Source organism: Bubalus bubalis, chromosome 14 (assembly GCF_019923935.1).
Source record: "Bubalus bubalis isolate 160015118507 breed Murrah chromosome 14, NDDB_SH_1, whole genome shotgun sequence".
Lineage (NCBI taxonomy): Eukaryota > Metazoa > Chordata > Mammalia > Artiodactyla > Bovidae > Bubalus > Bubalus bubalis.
The window spans coordinates 73,084,198-73,104,688 of record NC_059170.1 but is presented as its reverse complement, the minus strand read 5'-3'; the positions used below and the strand labels follow the sequence as shown (position 1 = coordinate 73,104,688).

The window sequence follows — 20,491 nt, the reverse complement described above, 5'->3', positions numbered from 1 at the left end:
CACAGGCTGCAGTAACTCCACAAAGAAACCCCAGCAAGTCCGCCTCTACTTTCTCAATATCTATGCTCTGAAAAGGGGGAGGAGCCTCCAAGTCAGGAAACTAGTTCTTGATTAATTACCTTGAAAACTTCATGGAGCCTGACACTCACTTTTGATGTCTGATATCTACTGACTTAGTTTCAATTTTGACATCCTGGTACATAAGAAAGAAGGAGTATAGTGCAAGATAGATGACCCCTTCCCAGGACTTGCCTTGTGGACCAGTGGTTAAGACTCCAGGCTCCCAATGCAGGAGGCCTGGGTTCGATCCCTGCTCGGGGAAGTAGATCTCACATGCTGCAACTAAAGATCCTGCATGTGGCAAAGAAGGTTCCATGTGCTAAGACCCAGTGCAGCCAAATAAAAAGTTTTTTAAAAAAACGCCCGAGTCAAAATATTTGCATAGAATTCAGTTCAACACAAAGTTATCAGACCCCTACTGAGTGGCAGGCAATGAGTGCTGAGCAGTCAGGAGGAGTTCACAGCCTCCAAAGAAGGAAAGTGATCAGCCTGGCTGAAGAAAGGGATCTGAGTAGGGAATGGTGACAAATGCAGCTTGGACAGGTAGGAAGGACACTCCTGGATATGAGGCTCAGGGGTGTGGAGAGCTTGTCATCAGCATTTTAGAATAAGGAGGGGTAAAGCTTGTGTGTGTGAGCTTGTGGGTTTGTGTGCATGTGTGTAATGGGGTGTATGAGTGTGGATATGGGGGGTGTGGATAGTGGAGCAAAAGTGTGTGTGTAGAGGTGGATAAATGTAAAGAGAGTTGCATATGTAGTGTGTGTGCATGTACGTGGAAGGGGTGTATATATATGCATACTGAAGTTTTGTGTGGTGGTGTGTGTGTGAATAGTGGGGAGCGAATACAGTGTTGTGGGTGCGTGCACATGGGTGTGTGAGGAATATGGGTGTAGTGGTCTGTGTTCATGTGGATATGTGAATCGTGAGGTGAATATGGAGGGTTGTGTATGTACGTAGTGGGATTGTGTGTAAGCATGTAGTTTTTGTAGGGGTGTGTATGTGTGAATATTATGTGTGTTGAGTACTGCAGTATATGTGTGTGAAATTGTGCATGTAGCGGAGTGCTCATTAGTGGGGCGTGTGTGAGTGGTGGGGTGCATGCAGTGGAATTGTGTGAGTGGTGGGCTGTGTGTTGTGGAGTTTGTGAGGCGAGGGACTGCGGTGTCGATGCGAGCAGTGGGTATGCATGTGCTTGGTGGGATGTCTAGTGGGATTGTGTGCAGTGGGGTGTTTTGATGGTGTGTGTGTGTGTGTGTGGTGACTGAATAAAAATGACGTGAGAAAGAGTGATTCCTTGACCAGGTTAAAACATGCTTGGGTGAGAGACGGAGAGAGAGGCTGGGAATCTCCTCTAAGATGTGGGCTAGGGTGCGATTGTCTATCTGTCAAGCATTGTCTGAACTCCCGCAGCTTCTTCGAGGGGCTCCCGCCCTTGACTTCTCTGAACTTCTCTGCCTGGTGGGACCAAGGAAGCCTCAATATGCAGGTCTTACAGTTTGGGACTAAGAGGGTCTAGTTTGGGGGTTCCACTTATGAATTCCCAGGGGGGCCAGACCCCCTAAGGAGGAGCCAAGGGGGCTGGGTCGTGGGGGCACAAGGAGGGTGAGGACTGTAAGAAGCCCAGTGTGGGAGGGAGTCACCCACAGGAAGGGTTCTGGTCATCAAGCCAAGCAAAACAGGCCTGAGGTGAAACCACGGGTCCAAGGACTGTGAACTCAGCACATTCCACTCTCCTGAGTGAACACTTAAAAGGGCAAATGAGTTAAAACCACAGAAAAAGAGAAAGTGGGTCTGTAGTGAGAGAAGAAAAGGAGGTAGGTATGTAAGGAGGAGGGTGAGGGACCCACAGATGAGGAAAGGTGTCTGCACTGAACTGTGTCCCTCCGCCCCACCCAGATTTCATATGGTGAAGTCCTGACCCCTAATGTGACTATTAGGAGACAGGGTCTTTAAAGAAGTGATTAAGGTTAAATGAGGCCATAAGGGTGGACCCTTAATCCGCTAGGACTGGTATCTTTATAAGAAGACACACCAAGCATGCATGTCCTCAGAGGAAAGGGCACATGAGGACACCAGGGAGTGGAGGGGAGGACATCCTTCTGCAAGCCAAGGAGAGAGCCCGCAGGTTCCACCAACCCCACCAACACCTTGATCTTGGACTTCCAGCCTCCTAGAATTGGGAGACAATCAGTTCAGTTCAGTCGCTCAGTCGTGTCTGACTCTTTAGGACACCATGGACCACAGCACACCAGGCTTCCCTGTCCATCACCAACTTCCGCAGCTTGCTCAGACTCATGTCCATCAAATCGGTAATGCCATCCAGCCATCTCTTCCTCTGTCGTCCCCTTCTCCTCCTGCCCTCAATCTTTCCCAGCATCAGGGTCTTTTCAAATGAGTCAGTTCTTTGTATCAGGTGGATAAAGTATTGGAGTTTTAGCTTCAGCATCAGGCCTTCCAATGAATATTCAGGACTGATTTCCTTTATGATGGACTGGTTGGGTCTCCTTGCAGTCCAAGGGATTCTCAAGAGTCTTCTTCAACGCCACAGTTCAAAAGCATCAATTCTTCAGCGCTCAGCTTTCTTTATAGTCCAACTCTCACATCCATACATGAGTACTGGAAAAACCATAGCCTTGACTAGACAGACCTTTGTTGGAAAAATAATGTCTGCTTTTGAATATGCTATCTAGGTTGGTCGTAACTTTCCTTCCAAGGAGCAAGCGTCTTAATTTCATGGCTGCAGTCACCATCTTCAGTGATTTTGGAGCCCCCCAAAATAAAGTCTGGCACTGTTTCCACTGTTTCCCCATCTATTTGCCATGAAGTGATGGAACCAGATGCCATGATCTTAGTTTTCTGAATGTTGAGTTTTAACCCAACTTTTTCACTCTCCTCTTTCACATTCATCAAGAGGCTCTTTAGTTCTTCACTTTCTGCCATAAGAGTGCTGTCATCTGCATATCTGAGGTTATTGATATTTCTCCTGGCAATCTTGATTCCAGCTTGTACTTCATCCAGTCTGGCATTTCGCATGATGTACTCTGCATAAAAGTTAAATAAACAGGATGACAATGTATAGCCTTGACATATTCCTTTCCAGTTTTGAACCAGTCCATTGTTCCATGTCCAGTTCTAACTGTTGCTTCTTGACCTGCATACAGATTTCTTAGGAGGCAGGTAAGATGGTCTGGTATTCCTGTCTCTAAGAATTTCCCATAGTTTGTTGTGATCCACACAGTCAAAGGCTTTAGCATAGTCAATGAAGCAGAAGTAGATGTTTTTCTGGAATTCTCTTGCTTTTTCGATGATCCATTGGATGTTGGCAATTTGATCTCTGGTTCTCTGCCTTTTCTAAATATAGCTTGAACATCTGGAAGTTTTCAGTTCAGGTACTGTTGAAACTTAGCTTGGAGAACTTTGAGCATCACTTTGCTAGCATGTGAAATGAGTGCAATTGTGTGGTAGTTTGAGCATTCTTTGGATTGTCCTTCTTTGGGATTGGAGTGAAAACTGACCTTTTCTAGTCCTGTGGCCACTGCTGACTTTTCTAAATTCGCTGGCATATTGAGTGCAGCACTTAAACAGCATCATCTTTTAGGATTTGAAACAGCTCAGCTGGAATTTCATCACCTCCACTACCTTTGCTCGTAGTGATGCCTCCAAAGGCCCACTTGACTTCACATTCCAGGATGTCTGGCTCTAGGTGAGTGATCACACCATCATGGTTATCTGGGTCGTGAAGATCTGTGTATTCTTGCCACCTCTTCTTAATATCTTCTGCTTCTGTTAGGTCCATACCATTTCTGTCCTTTATGTGCCCATCTTTGCATGAAATGTTCCCTTGGTATCTCTAATTTTCTTGAAGAGATCTCTAGTCTTTCCCATTGTATTGTTTTCCTCTATTTCTTTGCATTGATTATTTTGGAAGGCTTTCTTATCCCTCCTTGATATTCTTTGGAACTCTGCATTCAGATGGATATATCTTTCCTTGTATCCTGTGCCTTTTGCTACTCTTCTTTTCTCGGTGATTTGTAAGGCTTCCTCAGAGAACCATTTTGCCTTTCTTCATTTCTTTTTCTTGGGGATGGTTTGTACAATGTCATGAACCTCTGTCCATAGTTCTTCAGACACTCTGTCCATCAGATCTCATCTCTTGAATCTATTTGTCACTTCCACAGTATAATCAAGCTGAGTTAATAAGCTTCTTTAGTTCTTTCTTTAGTTCTTAGGTTCGTGACATTGCTACATATGTTATCCAGGCTCATCAAAGTGTAATGAAGCAACAATATCCACAAATGAATATGTTTTCCAAAAGTACTGAGGTCAGCACTTAGCCATGACTCCCAGTGAAAAAGAACCTGATATGGCAACTCTTTCCTTTAAAAGGATAAATCCTTTAAAAGGATTAAAGGATAAAGTACTCCGTTAAGTCATCTGATTGCTGTTGTTTTAAGTTGAAAACTGACTATGAAAAATCTGTGAGTTAACACTCTAAAGACAAATGCAGTATTTTGTGGCCGTTTGCCAAAGCACAGCCGTTTGAAGGTTTGCTGGCCATTCTCAACTCTCTGAAAGACATTGGAATTCATAGATAGCAATTTCATGATAGGTTATCAAAGAAAAACTAGGATATCTCTTCACAGAGAAAAACTACGCTTCTCCCCACTCAGTACTGAGACAATTGCCAGAAACATAGCATCAACATGAGAATCCAATAAAATAAGGAATCCCCCTCCCTCACTTACCAGGCTTTCTACTAATGTGTCTTGGGGGATGTAAAGACAAAAATTACTATGTCTGACTGCAGGAGTTTATAATCTAGGTGGGATTCAGAATTCCTGGAAGTCCCTGGTTAGGACTCTCTGCTTCCACTGCAAGGGGCATGGGTTCTATCGTTGATTGTGAAACTAAGATCCTGTTAGCTGCTTGGAGCAGCCAACATTATATATAGCTATAACTATAATCTTGGTGGGACTCAAACAACAAGGACTTACCAGGGGAACTTCAGATAATGATGTAAATAACAGATCAGGACACCAGAATGATTGGCACAAAGCAGAAGAGGACTATTACTGGATGACTTGGACAGATGGTCCTGAGGGTGTCTTCTCCAAAGTGATCAGGCTGGAGTGCAACCTTGATGAATGGATCAACTCAAGCAGATAGAAGCCTTTCATGTCAAAAACACGAAGGCAGGAGTGCCAAGGGCATTCTCAAGAGGCAGCCAGTACATGGCTTTGTTGGAGCCAGGGCTTCATGAGACAAAAGATAGAAGTTGGAAAGGTGCACTGGGATGTCTGAACAGCCCTGGACTAGGGTTTGTGAATCTAGATTCCCCTGCCTAGTAAATGTGGAGCCATCAAATCCTTGAGTAAAGGAATACATGGTTATGGGATGTTTGTCATTTGTCACAACACATAGATTGGAGGAGAAACATTGGGAGGTGCGGGCTTTGGGTGTAACCTGATAAGGCGCATCTTATGTTGTGAGTAGTCTTCAGAACTCTAGAGCCCTAGTTTCTCCTTCTTATACCTTAAGGTTATGCTGATCCCCACCCAGCATGTCCTGAATGTTCTTTCTCTTGCATCATTGTGCATGCATGCTAGGTCACTTCAGTGGTGTCCAAATCTGTGATCCTATGGACTGTAGCCCACCAGGCTCCTCTGTCCATGGGATTCTCCAGGTGAGAATACTGGAGTGGGTTGCCACGCCCTCCAGGGGATCTTTCTGACCCAAGGATTGAACCCCTCATCTCTTACGTCTCCTGCATTGGCAGGTGGGTTCTTTACCACTAGCACCACCTGGGAAGCCCCTTGCATCATTAGTCTCTCCAGACATTAAGCATGCTCTAGAGACAGAGAGCACCCCACTCCAATACTCTTGCCTGGAAAATCCCATGGACGGAGGAGCCTGGTGGGCTGCCGTCCATGGGGTCGCACAGAGTCTGACACGACTGAAGTGACTTAGCAGCAGCAGCAGCAGCAGAGACAGAGAGACTGAAAGTATTTCTCATAGGACAAGATTACAAACTAACAAATAGAATTTGGGGGTAGTTTTTCTTCTAAATCCAGACTGTGGGTAAGATAATATCTTTCTAAAGGAAAGCACTGGAATCTACCACTGAGCCCAACTGCTGGTTAAATTTAAACAATACTGAGTTTGTAAAACAATTACAATCAATATTCCACTAGTAAGTAATGGTGAGAACAGAACATCTCATTTCTCCCTAAAGTGTTGGGTAATGTTTCAACTTCATCCTCCACCTAAGCAAGATAAGCTGGAAATGTTTCTGATTTTTTGAATACGGCCTTTAGTTAATAGTAATGTACTGATGCTAAATTCCTGATTCTGGTAACCATGATTGTATTAGATGTTAATTTTAGGGGAACCTGGGTGAGAAGTATATGGAAACTCTCTGTACTATTTTTGTAAGTTTTCTATAAATATAATTCTAATTCAAAATAAAAAAATTTAAAGTAGGAGAGCCACATGGATGTGGAGAGTCAGCTTTTGGACAGAAATCTGCCCTCCACTCCCCACCATGGGTTGCCAGCATCTGAAATAAAGCAAACTAAAATTAAAAAGAGCAAAATAAAGTTTCCTTTCCACTAACCTTGCCTCTTTATTGGTTTTTGAGCAGCAAGCAGCAGGACTCCCACTTTCAGTTACAGTAAGACATACCTATTGGCATTTATTTACTTACATATTTAAGACATCTAATTCTTTTATTTATTTATTTAAACTGTGCTTTGTCTTAGTTGCGGCACCTTCGTGGCAGCGCTCAGGCTGTTCAAGGGCTTCTCTGCAGTTGCAGTGTGTAGGCTCAGTAGTTGGAGGCTCCACAGCCCGTGGGATCTTAATTTCCTAACCAGGGATGGACCCAGTGCCCCCCTGAATTGTAAGGTGCATTCTTAACCACTGGACCACCAGGGAAGGCCTCCGACTAGCATTTAATTTTTAAATATCCAAGGTGGAGGATTCCTGGTCTCCCTGCCTCCTTAAGATAAGCAGCCACGGATTAGCTCATTTAAACGTGATGCATTCTTGTTGGGCTTCCTAGGTGGTGCAGTGGTAAAGAATCTGCCCACCAATTTGGAGACAAAAGAGATTCAGGTTCAATTCCTGGGTCAGGAAAACCCCCTGTAGGAGGAAATGACAATCCACTCCAGTATTCTTGCCTGGAAAATTCCATGGACGAGGAGCCTGGTGGGATACAGTCCATGGGGTCCCAAAGAGTCAGATATGACTTAGACACATGCTTATCCAGGGATTATTTTTAAAATTTCTAAATTACAGATGAGGAAACTGAGGAAACCAAGGGTTAAACGACTGGGTGGTTCACAGCCAGTATATGGCACTATGATTCCCATGTTGTTATTGTTGTTATTCAGTCACTAAGTCGTGTCCAACTCTTTGTGACCCCATGGACTGCAGCATGCCAGGCTCCTCTGTCCTCCCAGAGTTTGCTCAAATTATATCCATTATATATACAGCTTTGACATACTCCTTTCCCAATTTTGAACCAGTTCACTGTTCCATGTCCAGTTCTAACTGTTGCTTCTTGAGCTGCATACAGGTTTTGCAGGAAGCAGGTAAGATGGTCTGGTATTCCCATCTCTTTAAGAATTTTCCACAGTTTGTTGTGGTCTACACAGTCAAAGGCTTTAGCATAGTCAATGAAGCAGAAGTAGATGTTTTTCTGGAATTCTCTAGGTTTTCCATGATCCAGCAGATGTTGGCAATTTGATCTCTGGTTCCTTTGCCTTTTCTAAATCCAGCTTGAACAGTTGAAAGTTCTCGGTTCACACACTTTTGAAGCCCAACTTGAAGGATTCTGAACATTACTTTAGCATGTGAAATGAGTACAGTTGTGCAGTAGTTTGAACATTCTTTGGTACTGCCCTTCTTTGGGATAAGGGCAAAGGAAAATACAATCTGTCACTGCTTCCACTTTTTTCCTTCTATTTGCCATGCAGTGATGGGACTGGGTGCCATGATCCTAGTTTTTTAAACACTGAGTTTCAAGCCAGCTTTTTCACTCCTCTTTCACACTCATCAAGAGGCTCTTTAGTTCCTCTTTGCTCTCTGTCATTAGAGTGGTATCATCTGCGTATCTGAGGTTATTGATATTTCTCCTGGCATTTTGCATGATGTACTCTGCATATAAGTTAAATAAGCAGGGTGACCTTAAACACCCTGGACCTACTCCTTTCTCACTTTTGAACCAGTCCATTGTTCCATGTCCAGTTCTGTTGCTTCTTGACCCACATACAAGTTTCCCAGGAGACAAGAAAGGTGGTCTAGTATTCCCATCTCTTGAAGAATTTTCCACAGTTTGTTGTGATCCACACAGTCAAAGGCTTTAACATAGTAAGCAGAAGTAGATTTTGGGGGGGCATTCTCTTGCTTTTTCCACAATCCATCAAATGTTGGCAATTTGATCTTTGGTTTCTTTGTCTTTTCTAAACCGAGCTTGTATATTTGAAAGTTCTCAGTTCATATACTGCTGAAACTTGAAGGATTTTGAGCATAACCTCGCTAGCATATGAAATAAATGCAATTGTACATTAGTTTGAACATTCTTTGGCATTGCCCTCTTTGGAATTGGACTGAAAACTGACCTTTTCCAGTCCTGTGGCCAGTGCTGAGGTTTCCAAATTTGCTGACATATGGAGTGCAGCACTTTAACAGGATCATCTTTTAAAATTTTAAATACCTCAGCTGGGATTCTGTCACCTCCACTAGCATCATTTGACATCAAATTTATTCTCCAACTGGTGAGTGAGAGAGAACCCAAGCAAGCAAAGAGTAAGGAACAGGAGAGGAAAGACAGTCTTCACTCGGGCAACATGCACCGTTGGGAATTTAGGGGAATTTCCATCAACTGGAATCGACCAGGGTCTTGGCAGCTTGACCACCTTGGCGTGGCCTGACTTTCTGCTGGTCCCTCCCTGTCTGGGAAAGGTCACAGGCACAGTGTAAAGGCTCTGGCATCACTCCGAGCAGCAGAGCATGGTGCTCAACTTGGGTTTAGGGTGTGTTGCCTGGTTTGCTTCCAAAAGAGGATGCTAGGCCGACACCTGAGAACAGGAGTGCATTGCTCACAGAGATCAGCAAGGTCAGCCCCTTGGTTCATCCCCTGAGGCTCTAAATTTTCCCAAGATGTTCCCGGGGCAGCGCGTAGCCCTCTCGTCCTTTAGGATCCCCACCCAGCCGACTCCAGACGGGGCCCCACCCACTGCGGGCCCGCCCACCGACCCCTCCCACTCGGCACGGGCCACGCCCCTCTTGAGGGGGCCCCGCCCCTGGCTTTGCCCTGCCGCGGAAGGTCCCGCGATCTCTGGCCCCGCCTCTCCGCCCCGCCGCGCCCCTCCGGCTCCGCCTCTAAGTTGGGGCCCGCCTCCGGCTCAGGCTCCGCCTCCCCTGGTCCCGCCCAGGGCTCGGCCCTCGTTGCCCCGCGCCTGGAGCAGCCTCAGCGCCTGCTGGCGGGGAGGAGAGCGGCTCCCGGGCCTCCAGACACAAAGAGCGGCGGCGAGACGCGGCTCGGAGCGGAGCGCACGCTCGCGCCCTTGGCCTGTCCCCGCGCGGGCGGGACCCGAGACGCCGCAGCCCAGGTGAGCCGAGCGCGGGGGGTAATCGCGCACCCGGGGGCGTACAGTGGCGGGCGCTGGGACCGCGGGCCCGGGCTCCGCGCCTAGCTCTGCCCCCGGGCCTGGGGGCCCCTGGGTCAGTCCGGAGGGAACTCGCTTCCCTCGAGACCCTGGGGCGCGGGGCGGCTTCGGTAGAGCCAGTCCCTCTCGCGGGTCGCGTCTGGGTTGCCTCTCCAGGACCTTGGCTCAGGTGGCCGGCGGGCGATCGGCTGGGGTCCCAAGGCGGCCGGGCCGGTCCTCTAGGCGGCTGCTGGCGTCCAGTTACTGCTCGGGATGAGCTCTGAGTAGGAAGATCGCCTCACTGTGCAGAAGCTCTGCTTCCTACCTGCTTCCTTTTGCTGTATTACGAGTTTGCACTTGGAAAAATTGTTAGAAATAAGGACTCACGCTCTGGGGCGGAAAAGTCTGTTTTGAGTTTTGTATGCTGTGAGTAGTTTTTGCAGAAGCGCGGCTTTCCTCCCGCGGGTGCGCTCAGTCGCGGATCCCATAAATCATACTGATAACTGGAAACTCCTTGTTGAGCTGTGTATTTGCACAAGATGGAAGTGAGGAAGGTCGCTCGGTTCCTTTCTGCTCCTGGAGACTTAGGCCGAGCTGTGGAACGGCTCCGGGGGTGGTGGTGCAAGGGAAGGGGGGGTTGGGGGCAAGAACTGGGAGCCGGTGGTCTTGTGATGGTCCAGGCTGGAGGGTCGAGTGATGCTCGCGGTCCCACCGCCAGCACTGTCAATAGGACGGAGCGACGGTAAGCTGCTCTTGAGGGGCTGCTGCTGAGATTATAGTTCAGGTTCAATAAAAAAAATAGATAATCGTTTTTGCAGAATGGTAAAATAACAAGCCATCTCCAAAGCACCTGAATCTCAGATAACATTTTACATCATCAAACTAGGAGAACAGTTTATCGAAAAGTTAGGGTTTTAACATTTTTTAATTGAGGAATTTATCTTATTTACCTTTTCTTTTTAGCCACTCCGCTTGTGGGATTTGAGTTCCTCTGACCAAGGATCCAACCTATGCCACCTTCCTGGAGTCCTAACCACAGGACCACCAGAGAATTCTGTTCAGTTGAGGAGTTTATATAAACTTTGATGGATAGCTGTTTTTCTCTAGCTCATGTTTACCCTAGACATGAGAAGCCCAGGCAGGGCTTCTTGGAGGTGGATGGGCTGTGTCATTGTGCACATGCTGGGGATTCATCCCTTAGTGTTACAGTAGTACCCTTACATATGAACCTTCACGTTGTGAACTTTCAAAGATGCAAATGTGCGTCGCATCACCATCAGGCAGGAGTGAAATTGCAGGTTGTCCTCCATCTGTGGCTGATGATCCTTCACCTCTACCATCTCCCACCTCCTTTAGTCAGTAACTCTTCTTGCCTGTTGTAACTCTCCTTGCCTGTTTAGTCAGTAACTCTTCTTGCCCCTGTGTGCCAGCTGTTGTACTGTAGTGTTTCAAGGTACTGTACTGTAAGATTAAAAATGTTTTCTTTATTTTTTTGTGTTTGTTTCATTTGTGTGAAAAGTGTTGTAAACCAACTATAGCACAGTGCTATATAGCCGACTTTGTTAGTTGGGTACCAGTGCTAACTTTGTTGGACTTATGAACAAATCGGCTTTAAGGACATGTTCTTGGAATGGAGCTTGTTCATATGTAGGGGACTTACTGTAGTTTGATTCTGTGTCTTGAGTCCTTACGAACATCTGGTGGTGGGAAATAGAGTAACAGAAGAGTTGTAGAGTTCTAACTGAGTATTTAAGGTGTTCAGATCCTGCCCTTTTATGGTGAGTGGCTTTAGGTGCTGGTTGCTGGTTACTAGATGGTTTGTTTCTTTTTTTTTTTTTTTTTGAAGATGGCGCATGTGGTGTTTGGGGCATGTGATAGATCCCTCTGTCCATGTTCTTTCTACGTTGGACACTTAGCTTTGGATCTTGCCACAAACAGGCAGTTGCTGAACATCTCTCTTCTTCTCTGACTCAAGATAGGTCTAGAAGAAGGAGGCAAAAACAGTGTCTGGCGTGCCTTGAAGTAGAAGTTTCAGAGGTGGAGTCAGGTGCATGGCATGGCTTCTGACTGAAGGAATAGTGCCCTCCAACTTGGAAGAGTGTTTCCAGTACCCAGGCCACTTTGCCGTCTGATTCCATGGTCATTCCCTAAAAAGTTGAGTGGCAGTAGCTGTAACTGGACTTTAGGTTTGAACTTAACTTAGTCCTTGGCTTCAAGTGCAGTGAAGTGAAGTGAAGTGAAGTCGCTCAGTCGTGTCCGACTCTTTGTGACCCCATGGACTGTAGCCTACCAGGCTCTTCTGTCCATGGGATTTTCCAGGCAAGAATACTGGAATGGGGTGCCATTTCCTTCTCCAAGTATGAATTAGGAATTCAGGCTCGAGGCCAGCAACTTGGTTAATCACAAGCAGGAGGCCAGACTCTACCTGGAGCTATTTGGCGGGTGGTGGCAGCAGAAGGTTTCCCCTGCCCCGTCCCCGAGGTGACCTTGAGCCCGCTGGTGAGACCTCTCCGCCAGGGGATTCTGACTGTCAGCATTGTTTGGCTTGTGAACTGTGGGACCAAGGGGTTCTTTTGGGCATTCTGTATTTTTAGTTTCTTGGTGGAAGTTGGAGTTTGCATCTGCTCTGATAGTTGCCCTTTTCTTTCTCAACTCTGGATGGCCCTTCCTTAGACTTGGGGGCTGAGGTGCAGGCTTTGGGTGGGCTTGTGTGGCTCACTGCACAGGTGGTGTGTCCGTGGTACCTGGGCCCCATGCCGCACTGAGCTACTGTCAGAAATGGAGCCGATTCTCTTGGTGATTTCTGTTTAAATTGTAGCTAAGCACTCACTGTGGGCCAGGCTCTCTTCTCAGTGCTTTGGGTAAATTCCTTTGGCTGGTGCTCACAGCAGTCTGCCGAGCTGGCTGTACTGTGGTTCCCATCTCGAAGACTGGTACTTCATTGCCTCAGTGACAACGTTGTTTCTTTACATTAGAAAGAAAATGAGGGTTTTTCAGTGTTGGTGACTGAAAACCAAAAAAAAAAAAAAAAAAAAAAGCCCATGAAGCTGTGACTAACATCATCTGTCTAGTCATCCTAAGTGCGGGACAAGAGAGGAACTTTCAACCAAATTTCATCTGTGAACAAGAGTGTAGATGGCTTAATAAACTGGCCTTGCATTCTGTGGGCCTCCTGGATGTGTCTGTCCTTGGAAGTAACAATAACAACTAACAATAGTAACAAAAGAGCTGGAGTGTAGGAGTGTGGTTCACGCCAGGTGGTGGGGTTGCTCTCAGGGTCACAGATGGCGTGAATTTAAGAGCCAGCATCACATCATGTAATGAAACATTCACAGGTTTGGGGTTCAGTTTCAGGGCACAGGGGTTTCCTTGTGCCCTGGTAAAGAATCTGCCTGCAATGCGGGAGGCCTGGGTTCGATCGCTAGGTTGGGAGGATCCCCTGCAGAAGGGAACCACTGCCCACTCGTGTTCTGGCCTGGAGAATTTCATGGGCAGAAGAGCCTGGCAGGCTACAGTCTATGGAGTCACAAAAAGTCGGACACGACTGAGCGACCTTCACTCTCTCACTTCAGGGCACAGGAATTTTGTAAACGATTGTAAATTCTCTAACAACCAACAAGACAGTCTGCTCAGTGGAGAGTTTGATGAGCAGGCTGTCATACCCCAGGGAGGGCTCCCTGTACCTGGACCATCTCCACCTGCCCTGTGCTCGGGGGTCCCGAGGCGCCGCTCCATCCAGCCACCTGGCCTCTCGTCTTCCGGCTGCGTTCCCAGAAGTGGGCAAAGCCAAGTAAAAGTGGGCAGCGTCACCAGTTCTCCAGCTGGGGCTGGATGACAGAGCCGGGGGTAGACCAGACTCCTCCACTCACACTGGAGGACGCTGACCCCGTGATAACAGGAAGGGCTGTGCAACCGCCTCCCGGGCGTGATACTGCTGACTGCAGCCACCACTGAGCCCCCTGGGCCCAGGTGACTGGTTCTGTGGTTTGGGTCCCGAGAAAGCCGCTGCTGTCTGAGGACCTGGATGAAGAAAGGGACAGGGCGAGTTTGCCCCTGGACTGGGCCACTGTCTGCATCAATGACCTGTGCTCGCTGCTGGTCGCACTCTAACAAGTCATTCACAAGGTTCTACATAATTCATCAGACTTAGTCGGTGCTGCTCTGTGGCAAAAAAGTAAAAACATAGCTGGTAGTTAACATGCAGCAGTGTGGCTTCAAAATTAAGCAGTTCTTGATACATTTTTAATTCTTTTTGAATACTCATTATTTCAAGTTGAACACACAAAATAGGTGTTGACTGCCCCGCTGTGGATGCCCCTTAACTAAGTGACTGATCAAAGTTACGGTCCCAGATAACCTCCTGATAAGAGGTGCAGAGAAGGACACAACCTTGCTTGGGGTATTGCTGCGGTAACCTGAATCTCGTGTGGGAAACAAACTACATTTGAGTCACATTCTACAAAGTAACTTGCCTCTGGCCTCTTTTCTGGGTATGCTGGGTCTTCGGTTACTGCTCGGGCTTTTCTCTAGTTGCTGCAAGCAGAGGCTGCACTCTGGTTGCGGCGCGCAGGCTTCTCACCTCTGTCAGCAGATCCCGGGCTCGAGGGCCTGTGAGCTTCAGCGGCTGCTGCTTCTGGGCTCGAGAGCGCAGGCTCGGTTTGTGGCTCATGAGCTTAGTTGCTCTGCAGCATGTGCGATCTTGCTGGATCAGGGATCGAACCTGTGTCTCCTGCATTGGCAGGCGGATTCTTTACCACTGAACCACCAGGGAATCCCTGGCCTCTGTACTCTTAAACTTTCAGGGTCAAGAAACTCTAAGAAAGATGAGGAACTATTCCAGTTGAAAGAGTGCTAAGGGATCTGAGAACTATATACAGTGCTTAGCTGTGGACTGGATTCGGGGGAGGGTAGCTGTAAAGGACATTATTGGGTCAGTGGGCAAAACTTGAGTGTGAAGGTGGATGGGCCAATAGTATGCTAGCAATATCATGTTTCCTGAGTCTGATAACAGTGCTGTGACCATGTCCTTGTGTTTGTAAATACGTATGGAAGTAGGGCATTGACCAAAAAGTTCATTTGGGTTTTTCTGTTACATCTTTTGAAAAGCCTGAACAAACTTTCTGGCCAATTCTATGTTTATGGATAAGACGGCACATAGTCTAAAACTTCATGGGGTAAGGGGGAGGGGAGAAAGTGATCATATGGACAATGATCATATGGATGTATGATCAATGGGGCAAAGTGAAAGCAAGACATTGGTGAAGTTAGCTAGGCAAAGAGTGTTGGCGAATTCTTTGTACTGTTCTTGCAACTTCTCTATGCATTTGAAATTGAAAGTACATCAGAATAAAAAGTTACAAAAACAAATGTCTGCCTTGGATTCACAGCAGTGTAAAAATCTGCCACTGATAAAAGCTTACAATATTTCATCTTTTCTAAGATGCATTTTTTTCATCTTCTCACTTCTCTGAATTTGGGTTGAATTTTTTTTGTTTTTTAATTGTTGTTGTGCTGGGTCTCCGTTGCTGCACACCTGCTCTCTCTAGTTGAGGTGCATGAGGCCTGCTCTTCAGTGTGGTGCACGGGCGTCTCACTGCGGTGGCTGCTCCTGTCGTGGAGCACAGGCGCTATGCTCACAGGCTTCAGTGACTGCAGCACTTGGGCTCGGGGGTTGTGGCACAGGGGCTTAGTTGCTCCGTGGCATGTCAAATCTTCCCAGCCAGGGATTGAACATGTGTCCCCTGCATTGGCAGATTCTAATCCACTGGACCACTAGGGAAGTCCTTGCGGGTGCATCCTACGTTCAACGCTGTCTTAGAATTCATTGTGTCAAGTTTTGACAGAGTTTTCCTTTCTTTGTCCTTTGTCTTAGCATCAGAGGCACCTTGGGTTTGATGAAATGTGGTATTCTCTCTGGGCTCCCCTGGTGGCTCAGACAGTAAGGTATTCTCCCTGGCTGTGTTGTTTGAAGAGGTGGGGAAAAGAAGATGGTGCTTTGAGTAGCTTTGTGTGTCAAGTTTCGCTCACAGGAAGCGTTACTCAGCTAGTGTCTTTGCCCCAGGCCAGATATCTAGCTGCCTTTGCTCATTTCCACTTCTGTGCCTGCTAGGTATTTCAAACTCAACACATTCCAGGCTGGATTTCTGTGTTCACCTCTACCCCCAAACTGCTCTTCCTCTGGGTTCCTGTCTCAGAGTGGAACCTGACTTTTAGCCAGAGTTGGCTCAAAATGGGCCCCTGAGAGGAGCGCAGGGACCCGTCAGTGCTTACAGAGATGGGGTGTGGGTGCATCCGGTCTCACCTGGGACACAGGCTGATTTTAGACTGCCTAGTTTTTGTCTTTGGGCTCCAAATATCTGTGCCGTGTTTCCCCCATTTCTGAAATGAGAATATTTTCCCCAAGTCTATGAAGATAATGAACAAGCAAGTTCAGTAACCATAAAACTCTGAAATCCTGTGACTTAAAACAGGAGAGCATTTTAGGAAGACTTTTATAGTATCATTCAAAGTGAGCTCCCCAGAGAAGGCAATGGCACCACACTCCAGTACTTTTGCCTAGAAAATCCCATGGATGGAGGAGCCTGGTAGGCTGCAGTCCATGGGGTCGCTGAGAGTTGGACACGACTGAGCGACTTCACTTTCACTTTTCACTTGCATGCATTGGAGAAGGAAATGGCACCCCACTCCAGTGTTCTTGCTTGGAGAATCCCAGGGACGGGAGGCCTGGTGGGCTGCCATCTATGGGGTCGCACAGAGTCGGACACGACTGAAGCGACACAGCAGTAGCAGCAAAGTGAGCTCCCACGAAGCAGACCTGCTCTGAGCTCCCGTGTCAGTGAGGGCAGGGGTATGGGCAGCCCTGACTGCCAGTACTTCCTCCCAGGCTTCTTTCCCGTATGGATTCCGGTTCCTGGGTGAGTCAGGGTGGTGTTGGTTTTACACTGGATGCTGGCAGGCGCCACCAGGAGCAGGGCTGTTTTATAGAACTGGCCGTGCCTGGTGCTCCCAGGGTCCTCTCCACCCTGGGGCCACTGGTCAGTGTCACTGGAACTTGCGTGGCATCGTGTTGTCTCACTAGTCTTAAACCGCTCATGTGTCAGACTTCGGAATGGCTACATCTGAATTTTTTTAGCTCCGTTTGATTTAGGAAACTGCATCAGCTCAGGATGGTAACACTTTACTATTTTGTTTGGCATGGACTTCAAGCAACTGCAATAGCAAAATACAGTGATTTCCCCATGGCCTGGTTTCTTCACTGCTGTGTTTTGTCTACATTTTGGGTGATTGCTTCTTGGCATTTTTTGTACAATAATTTTATTTATTTGTTTGTTTCTGGCTGTGCGGGGTCTTTGTTGCTGTGTGGCCTTTTTCTCTAGTTGCAGTGTGCAGGCTTCTCGTTGCGGCGACTTCTCTTGTGCACAGGCTCTAGGGCGTGCAGGCTTCAGTAGTTCCGGTATGGGGGCGGGCTTAGTTGTTCTTCCGCACGTGGGATCTTCACGAATCAGGGATGGAACCCATGTTGCTAGAGGACTCTTTACTGCTGAGCCACCAGGGAAGCCCACTTCTTGGCATCTCTGAGTCTGCTGCTGGGCCACTGAGTTGTTGGTGTTGACAGTGACCTTCACAGCAGGCTCATTCTTCAGAAGGAGAAACCCAGGGTCTCTGAGTTTTGCTGAATTCTGCGGACTTTTAAGTATGTGTAGAGAACAAAGAAGATCAGTAATTTTGTGTGATTTGCCTTTAGTCTCCTAACGGCTTGGCTGGAATTTAAGATAAGAAAGTTGGATAACACTGAGCAGGGGCAAATTGTTCCTGCCACTGCTAAGTCACTTCAGTCGTGCCCGACTCTGCGACCCCATAGACGGCAGCCTACCAGGCTCCCCCGGCCCTGGTATTCTCCAGGCAAGAACACTGGAGTGGGGTGCCATTTCCTTCTCCAATGCATGAAAGTGAAAAGTGAAAGTGAAGTCGCTCAGTTGTGTCCGACTCTTCGAGACCCCATGGACTGCAGCCTACCAGGCTCCTCCACCCATGGGATTTTCCAGGCAAAATTACTGGAATGGGGTGCCATTGCCTTCTCCGAAATTGTTCCTAGGGTTTTCTAAATAGATTTTGTAGTCTTTGTTACTTTATTCTCTTGTGTTCTTTATTGCCAACACAAAATGAGAAAGGTTCTGGCAAAGGGAAAGTTTCTTAACAGATGAATAGAAATGGACGGGGACACGGAGTGTTTGGTTAAAGTAATGCTTTTAATTTGGGGGACTATCCAAGTTAATGTTCTTTCCTTATAATTAGGTTACTTAATATAAAATTCTTGCGTAACATTAGGACGTTCTTGGTTTGGTTTCGAGCTAGAAGGACGTTTTCTCATATATTCTGGATTTCAGATTCTTGAACTTAGTCATGGAAAACCTTTTTTTTTTTTTTTTTTTTTTTTGGTATTTAAAACTGCTTTGTGGGTTTATATGCTATCAGTAGGCATGAGGCAGGGTGTAAAGGTTGGTAGTTCTGTGTAGTTAGACCTTAGTATGTGTTCACTGACCAACTCTGTGACTTTGAGCAAATTACCTAACCTCTCTATGCCTTGGTTTCCTTGCTTTTAATATAAGGATGATAAATATATACATGCATATATATATGGATCATAACAGCACCTCCCTCACAAGGCTAAATTCCTCAGTTTTAGGAACGTGCCCATTAAAAGATGAGTGCTCAAGAAATACTAGTTTTGTATTATCAAAAGTTTATTTAGCAAGAGCGAGCATTCTGTGGAGGTGTCAAAGGTCGAGACATCTCTCCTGCGGCTCTGGCTGTCCGCAGAAAGTAGACTCCAGTGCCTGCAGGCTTTAAGAAAATCTCCTGGAGCCCGTTTTACTTTTTCTCTCTCAACCTTTAAGGTCACTTGACTGAAATAAAAATAAATTGCAACGGTTATCCTACAAAGAGAAACTACTCAGAATGGCAAAATATGCAAACATTTCAAAAAATGATAAACACAGATTAACTTTAAGGAAAGAATATACTCACCAGGATGCTCTCATTACCCTGCAGGCTCTGTCCTTGCCTCCGCTGTGGAGGAAAGCAGCCTGTGGAGTCGAAAAGTGTGCTAGATTTCTGCTTTGTTCTGCTAATTTCTGTAGTTTTTTTTTTTTTTTAAAGATGAGGTTTGTGTGATGATACAGTTTGCAGGTCTGTCCATTTTCACTGTTGTTGAAAACATACACCTGGTGACTTCCTGGTGGTCCAGTGGGTAAGACTCTGCTTCCAGTGCACGGGCATGGGTGCCATCCCTGCCTGGTTGAGGAACTAAGATCCTTCCTGCTGGGCTGTGTGGCAAAAAAAAAAAAAACAAAAAAAAATGCACCTGGCATGCTGAGTTGTTCCCTCTGGTTAGGCTTCTAGTTTTTTCCTGAACAGTTAGGCACTTTCACATAGCATTCTATGAAAAATTTTAGGTTTCCTCTTGTCTTTCTCTTTGGATATGAAAGCACACCCCTTGGTTTTTTCTTCCAGTCCCACCTCTGCTCCTTTATGTGGCTGGTGGGATGGGTGTGCAGTGGGGTCTCTGACCAGAACATCCTCAGTGGCCCCTCCCTGGGAAGTGGGTGGGAGTGTCAGCCCTCTCCTCCCCACCTCTGCCCCGGGCCGGGGAGGTGGAGCAGCTCACGTGCATCCTGGGTGGAAACCTGTTGCTTGAGGTGTTTCAGCCCGGTTTCTTTAGTGATGAGTGAGAGATGGAGTACTTCCTGCCATACCAGTAAACAAGGCTGTCACAGCCATCAGCAATGCCAGCCTCCAAATGTGGATTTCTGAACTCTGAGGGCACCCGGGAAGAACAGTGCCTGCAGTAAGACAGCCATGGGGTCGCACCATTCTCTACGGTGAGCGCTGAGGAAACTCAGGACGTGAAAAAACGCAGGAAACTGACCCCAGATAGCTGAGATGAGTGTGAGAGAAATGATGTTAGTGGGCCCAGACTCCTGCATCTTCCCATATGTAGACAAGTGCTAAATTCCTTGAGCTATCTGGTTTTCTTTAATTCACAAAAATAACTTTTGATGTTCAGACTACTTGTACTATGTTGCAAACCTATATAACCTGACACCCTCCCTTCCTCCCCCAGGGTTACTTGAGATTACTTTAGGCTTGAAGTCCTAAAAATTCCCACCAAGAAACCGTAACTCTCAACTTTTAGGTTGTGACTCTTTTTAAAGTTGACATTAGCAAGATTGTGTCTGTTAAGTGTTTACTTATTTGATGAAGAAAAGCAAGATCATGCCTGTCAGAATCAGCCCGTCTTCCTGGGTATCCTGGGGACACTGCTCTGGCAGGTGTACCCTGCAGACAGCAGCAGGGGTGCTTTGTGCCGACCTTCTGGTCTGTTCTTGGACTAACGTGTGAGCAAGGAGCCGTCACACTAATACCCACTCACTTCAACACTGGGATCTCAGACATTTTGGAAATGCAACAAAAGGCTTTATGTGAAGTATCTTCTGGAATTTCTGGCTTCGATAGAGAACCAAATGCTGATAAAACTAGCCGGTTCTGTGACCAGTATAATAACATTTCTGTAACGACAGTTGTCCCGGGACCTGCGCCCTTGGGTCTGCCTCTGCCTGCCTCGCTGCTGGCTGCAGCGTGCTCTCGCCTCTTACTTGAGACTGAGAAATGTAGGTTACTCATTTGTTTCTGGAAACGTACCTGCACCCACATCTTCCCTCCACAGTGGCGTCCGGGGAGGAGGCGACCCACCCACCTCTGTTTACTGAGGCTGGTCCGTT

The 20,491-nt window shown here is 46.9% G+C and overlaps 1 protein-coding gene across 4 annotated transcripts in view; it reads left to right on the top strand.

Moving 5' to 3' along the window:
• The first annotated feature begins 9,493 nt into the window (after positions 1-9,493).
• LOC102405658 (ninein-like protein) overlaps positions 9,494-20,491 on the top strand; it is a 94,705-nt gene continuing 83,707 nt past the window's right edge. For 2 of the 4 annotated variants that reach the window (XM_025264551.3, XM_025264549.3), the window contains exon 1: positions 9,495-9,674. The gene's annotated coding sequence lies outside the window, so the exon portion shown is untranslated. Of the gene's footprint in view, positions 9,675-20,491 lie in introns of all 4 variants that reach the window. The other 2 variants (XM_025264545.3, XM_025264547.3) reach the window with 2 other exon arrangements.